The sequence below is a fragment of the Eschrichtius robustus genome, unplaced genomic scaffold (assembly GCF_028021215.1).
Source record: "Eschrichtius robustus isolate mEscRob2 unplaced genomic scaffold, mEscRob2.pri scaffold_785, whole genome shotgun sequence".
NCBI lineage: Eukaryota > Metazoa > Chordata > Mammalia > Artiodactyla > Eschrichtiidae > Eschrichtius > Eschrichtius robustus.
In genome coordinates, this window is record NW_027175663.1 from 30,782 (window position 1) to 37,500 (window position 6,719).

The following is a 6,719-nucleotide window of genomic DNA, read 5'->3' on the forward strand; positions in this document are numbered from 1 at the left end:
ATGACACTGGAAGTCCACTTGGATGGGGTTAGGAGACACCTGAGCATGCCTAGGACAACACTGTCACCGTGTGAGAGACCAGCGCAAGGAGAGCTGAAGAATACAAAGAAGAAAAAGGAGGAGGGGGGAGGGGGGAGGGGGGGGAGGACAGGCTGAAGATGTCTCCAGGCGATGACGTTGGTGAAAACGTTCCCATTCAGAAAAGCACTTCGAGAGATAGTTCTGGACCCACAGAGCACAAAGGGTTATCGTGTTGGAGGCTGATCTTCAGTTAGGGGAACAACAAACAAACAAACAGAAAAACAAACAAAAAATAGGACTGCTTATCCAGAGGTAGAAAAGATACCACGCCAAGAAGGCGAGCACTGTTGAAAACTGCTGTTCCTAGGATTTTACAAAATGAATCAGATGCTTTCATGTCGATGCTTTCCATGACAGTCCACTAAATAAATCGTAGTTTGGCTCTTTTTATATTCTCTACCTTTTAAATGGTGAGTGAGTAAGAGAGTTTTTAAATGTTTTGATACGATTTTTTATTTTTCCCCCCCTTTTGGTACGATTTTTGAATGTCGTGGGACAACGGTATTTTTCCCCCGTGGAGGTGAACAAGATTGCTTTTTTGAGCTTCAGCTTTCAGGGTCATTTTAGGGTCCTGAACTGCCCTGCCCAGTGAGCCCTGTGTGTCGTTGTGCCCCTTTAGAAGTGCTGGTGCTTGATGACATCATGATATCGAAATCTTGATTGTTGACTTACAAAACCACTGTTGGGAGTTTGTTTGTTGCCTTAATCTCCCTTACCTATTGCACTCACGTGACTGTCCACTCTTTGTCTCTCTGTTTCTCTCTCTCTCCCTCTCTCTCCCTCTCTCTCCCTCTCTCTCCCTCTCTCTCTCTCTCTCTCTCTCTCTCTCTCTCTCTCTCTCTCTCTCTCTCTCTCTCTCCTCATAGATATACACGTACGGACACAGAGAGCGCTAACAGTGTGTCCGTACCTATAGCTACATAGGTGTGGGTGTTGATACAGATAGACATGTTACATGTCTTCTTCACCCCCTCCGTGGGCACTTAGTGGAGTTACTGGGTCGCATGGTAGTTTTGTGTGCAGTGTTTTGAGGGACTTCCGTACTGTTTTCCATACTGCTGTCTTTTGTCGGAGAGCCATTCTGTCACCCGCCAGGTGACATCTCTGAGTCCTCCAGCATGCCACGGTGGTGGTGGTCTCTCTCAGCTTGAAAAATACGTGTTCGATCAGGAGCCACTTTTTCTGCCTTTACGAACTTGCTGTCGCAACTCCAGATCCTGGGCCTGTCCGAATATCTTTGTCAAGAGAAATGCGTGCGCTTCTTTGGTTCCCCATTTATTTTTCTTAACTAAAAAAATGTTTTGTGTTTCATTTTTGTTTGTTTTGTTGTTGTGTTTCCGTTTTGCTTTGTTTTTTTTACTAAAAAAAGTTGTTTTCTTTCCTTTCTTTTTTTTTTTTTCTCCTAATTAATGAACATGTTCTGTTCGGGCCTCCTGCCCACTTTTCTCACTGGGTTGCTTGTTTTCTGGAGGCTGAATTGTGTGAGGCCTCGGTCTGTTTTGGATAGGCTCCCCTTACGGGATATGCTTGGGCTTGTCCTAGGCCTTTATAGGTCCATGTATACGTGCGCCACGAGCATAGGTAATACGTGTATGTATGTTATCCGTGCGTGCTTTTTCCTTTGTTTTCAAGGCCAGAGTAGTTCTACAGCTTGACTTCTTTGCTGGTATGGTTTGGTGTGGTCTTGGTGGGACTACGGTTGGTTGTCGATACTTACCGCACTCCACACACACACACCCCCACCCCCACGCACACGCACCCGCTCGCGCTCAGAGTGTTGCATTGTGTAGATGTACCGGAACTCAGCTTCTTTAGTGGATGGCTATGGACTCCACCCTCGCCCCCTGCCCCCCCACCCCCACCCGCCCGCATTCCCCCAACCCCCGCCTGCCTCACCCCCCCCCCCCCCCCCGCCCGTGGTTGTGGTCAGTCCATTTTGAAATCCATGTTCTCGTGACCGCAAGTGCATTTCCCCCCCACCCACGCACCCATGTGTTGTCTTTGGACTTTGTCGCCGTCTAGGCACAGATAGATGTTTATTTCCACTTGTGTGGGGGTCAGAGTGTATCCTTCCTTTCCTTTCTAGCTTCTGGGCTTTGCGTGTCTGCTTCCGAAAGACCTCCTCCGTTCGAGAAAGGATGCATTCCTGCGTTGTTCTCTGAGCGCTGGCCTGGTTTCGGTTTGCCAGTCCCCGCCTTCCCTTCCTCCCTCCCTCCCTCCGTCCGGGCAGCCGGGGATCTTGCTCGTGCCCCTCTGGGCAGCCCGTGCCAGCCTCCCCGGGCACCGCCGGCGTCTCCGTGGGATTTCCCCCCGCCCAGGAATCGCGTGGGGAGCGCGTCTCCTCCGAGGCAGCCTCCCGGCGACATCTTCCCGGCTTCCCCCGCCCCCCCACCCCGTCTGCTGCCGGGGTCGCGCCGTGTCGTGCCGACCCGGGGGCTAGCTCCGAGACGGACGCCTCGGGGCCGCGCCAGACGCCCGCCGCCTCGCCCCGGGCTGAGCTCGGGCGTTTGGGCGGCCCGGCGGCGCTGCAGCGTCCTCGGTGGCCGGCCGGCGACCGGGATCCGGCCCGGGGACGTTGGAGCCGGTTGTCAGGAGCCACCTGGCGGCCGCTTTTATATTGTCCCTTGTCTCTGGAGCTCCGGCGACCTTCGTGAGGGCTGTGACTCGGCCGCCGGGCCCGAGGCAGATTTCCGGGAGCCAGGCGACGCTGGTGGCGACTGTCCCGGTGGCGCCCAGGCGTGGGCGCCTCCTGCTGTCGCTTGAGATTGGGCGTGCAGGTCTGTGAGGGTGGGACCGTCGCCGCGCTCTCGAGCCGGTTTGAGGGGCCGCCTGGCTTGGTCGACCAGCATCCGCCCGCGCCCCTCCGGCCGCGGGGACCGACCCGGCCATCCGACCCGACCTGGGCCGGGCCGCCGCGGTGGGAAGGGAGAGGGTCTTTCGCGCCCTCCGGAGCGCCTGTGGATGGGCGGTCGGGCCTTCTCCTGGCTCACCCTTCGGAGTGTTCGTTCCCCGACCCCCTCCCTCCCCGGGTCCCCACAGCGCCCCGCTCCGGAGGTGGGGACCGGCCCGGGCCCGTGCGTTTAGGCCGGTGGAGGGCGCGCGTGGGTCCCGGTGGTCGGATTCTTTCTGACCGATGTTTTTCCGAGTCGGACTCCAGAGGTGGGGACCGGCCTGGGCCGCGAGGGGTGACCCGGAGAGACCGGCAAGGGCCAACACGGGTGCGGTCCCTCGTGGGCTCCGGTCGCCTGGGAGGCGCCTCCCTGGGAAAATGTTTTCAAGTCCCCCTGGGTCCGGGGACGTGGACGGACCGGGCCCTGCTCGCGCGGGTGGCCGGGGAGGGCGCACCCGGCCCTTCAGCGTGCCCACGTGGGTTCCCGGTCGGCGGACGCGACTTTTTCTCACCCTGCCCCGCCCCCTCCTCCACCGCGAGTCCCCGCCGGGGGGTGGGGACCGGCCCGAGCCTTACTGGGTGGCCCGGATAGGGCGGCCTGGGCCCGGGCGCGGTCCCTCGTGGGGCCCGCTCGTCGGAGGCGGCCGAGTGGGATATTTCTTTTTCTCTAACCAAGTCCTCGCCCGGAGACTCGGAGGGACCGGTACCTGCCCGCGCGGGCGAACTGGGGAGGGCGACCCCGGCCCGCTCGCTGCCTCTCCCACGTTTTCCCGCCCCTCCCGCCCCGCCCCGCCCCGCCCCGCCCCGCCCCCACTTTGCCACCACGCTCCTCGGGTCGACCAGATGGCCCCGAGAGCTCCGGGACTGGTGTGGATGGGGAAGTGTTGGGGACAGGTGGCGGGACCGAGGTCCCGGGGACCACCCCTGCGATTCGTGGATGGGCCCCGCTGCCGGGCGTCGTGATTTTTTTCGCCCGAAATGGGCCTTTTTTGCCACCAGGTAGGTGCTGACACGGTCTTCCTTGGCGTCTGTCGCTGAGGACTTGGGGACTCCGGACGCATGCAGGGCTCTGGGCTTGGGACTGCCGCCTGGCACCCGAACCGGCCCTTGCCGCTTGAGCCGCCCGCCTGGGCCTGCGCGCCGGCTCTCGTGTGTGCGCCCGGCTGACCCGGCCCGCGGTGCCGCCTCCGGTCTCTGGCTCACCCGAGGGCGGCGGGGCGAGGTGGCGCGTGGGTCTTCCACCCCGTGTGACTCCCACCCCCCGCCGCAGGCACCCGGTGGTGGCTGAGACGGCCCCACCCCGCAGGCTCCGTGCCACGTGTCAGGCGTTCTCCTGGCGGGGTCGTCGGCCAGTGTTGCCTGAGAGAAAGAAAAGGAGGTGGTAGGGGGGGGGCTGGGGCTGCGGCTGCCGGTGAGGCTGAAGCAGGCTCCTCGGATGATGGTCCTCACCGTGCCCCTCCCCTTCGGGGCTTTCTGGCCCCTGGCTCGCTGGATTGACTGATCGATGTGGTGATGTCGCGCTCTCCTGGGCCGGACCTAAGTCGCGCTAGACGAGGGACGGACGTTCCTGGCGAACGGGACCGCTCTTCTCGTTCTGTCCGCGGGCCCCTCGCCTCTCTTTTCACACCCTCCCGGCCTGTCGAGGGGTGTGGGGGAAGGCAGGGGTGGTGGTCTCCGGCCCTGACCCTCGGTCTCCCGCCCCCTGCCTCATGGCGCGGGCGGGTCCGTGGTCCTCGGACGCAGCAGACACTCTCGCTTCGCCTCCTTGGCGTGTGCCTCGCGAGCGGTCCTCCCCGCGTCGTTGGGGGGGGCCGTCCCGCCGCTGCGCTGCGCGCCCCTGCTGGCGCGTGAGCGTGCCTTGCTTGGCCGTCGGTGGTGCCCCTGGAGCGCTCCAGGTTGTCCCTCAGGTGCCCGAGGCCGAGCGGTGGTGTCGTTCCCTTTTCCCAGCGTGCTCCTCGGGTCCCCACCGCGGTGGTGTGTCCCCTGAGTGGCTCTCTTGGGGGGGGGGTCGAGACGGTAAGGGAGGCGTGCCTCTGTTTCCCCCCCTCGGTGGGGGGCCGGGTGCCGCCTCGTCGCGGTCGTCCCCCAACGGCTGTGCTGTTGGGGGGATCGTGTTGGGCCGGGGGGCGGCTGAGGTTGTGCCCCCGGCTGTGGCCGCGAGCGCTCCTGTGGGCCGTGTGCTTACCCATACCGCAGACCCCCCCCACCCCGCCCATTCGTGGACTGGGCGGCTTGTGGAGCGCCTCCGCGGGCCCAAAGGGGAGACGATGGGTGGGGGATGATGCACCCTCGGTGAGAAAGCCTTCTCTAGCGATCCGAGAGGGAGCCTTGGGGTACCGGACCCCCCAGCCGCTGCCCCTCCCAAGCGTGCAGTCGCCATGGTGGCGACTGCCAGAGCACGTGGGCAGAGCCCCTCGCCTTCGCGGGAGGGCTTGCGCCGGCCCCGCGGTGGGGCCGTGCGCCGCTCTTTGCCTACCGCGGCCCGCGCCTCCCCCCTCTGAGTCGGGGGAGGGTCCCGCCAGGCCGGCGTCCGGCGCGGGGCCGCGTGTGCGCGTGTGCGTGCGCGTGCGGTGACCCCCGTGGCGAGCTCAAGGGGGCGGGGACGCCCGGGCGTCCCGACTCCCCTGTCCCGCAGCCACGAGGAGCCCGTCGCGCCTGCCCTCGCCGCGAGTCGCAGCCGGCGGCGGTGTGTGGGCGCGGTGCGGGTCGCCTCGCTCGGGAGCGTTTCCCTGGGGCGCGAGCCCCGGCGGTCGGACTTGGATGAAGGCGGATCTGGCGAGGACGGAGGGGCTGAGTTTGGGTGGACGGGTCCCTCCGTGGCACGCGGGGGAGACCGTCACACGCGGGCCCTGGCGGCGGGGCCGGGTCGTGGGGAGGCTCCAGGGTGGCTGGGGCCGGCCGGCGTCTCAGGCGTCGTGGGACCGCCCTCGTGTGTGTGGCGGTGGGACCCCGCGCTTGTTTTCCTGGTGGCCCGGTCGTGCCTCGGCCCTTCCTTTCCCTGGGCAGCGCCCCGCGCCTCTGCCCCGCGGCCCTCGCCGTGTGTGCGTGCCGCCCCCTCCCCGTCGCCGCCGGCCCTCCCCCGCCCCCACCCCATGACCCCCTTCCCCACACGTCCCCTTCCCCGTCTGGGACCGAGCCGGCCTCGCCCTCGTGAGGGTGTCGCCCCCCCCGGCCGCCTCGGCCGGCGGCGTCCCCGGGTGGAGTGCTCACGGTTCCTGAGGCGGGGAAGTCGGGCGCGGCGGAGGTGTGTGTGGGGTGGGGGCCGCGGGGCGGCCGGTGTGCGCGCGGGAGAGTGTTCTCGCGGGCCGGCCGCGGCTCGTGGGTGTTTGGCGGTGGTGGTCGCGAGCCCCGCGAGCGGGGCCCCTGGGGGGGCCCGTGGAAGGCCAGTCGGCGTCCTGGGTGCCGCGGGACCGCCCCTGCGCTGGAGGCCTCTGGCGGTGAGACCCCGTGTCGTGCCCCGGCGGCCGACTCGCGTCCGGGCCCTTAGGCCCGGCCCCCGGGCCCCCTCGCGGCGGCGCGCGGCCGCCCCCTCCCGCCACGGCTTCTGTGACGTCGCCGCCGCCTCTGTGCGACGGCGGCCGAGCCAGCCGCGCCTCGTCGGCCCTCTCTCCCGTCCGTCCACCCGGCCTCGTCCGTCGCGTCTCTGCCGACCCCCGGGCCGCGTCCCGGTGTGTTTCGCTCCCCGAGCCTGCCGCGGCTCCGCTCCGTGATCCGCCGCCACCGCCGCCCGTCTGCCGACGTCGTTGTG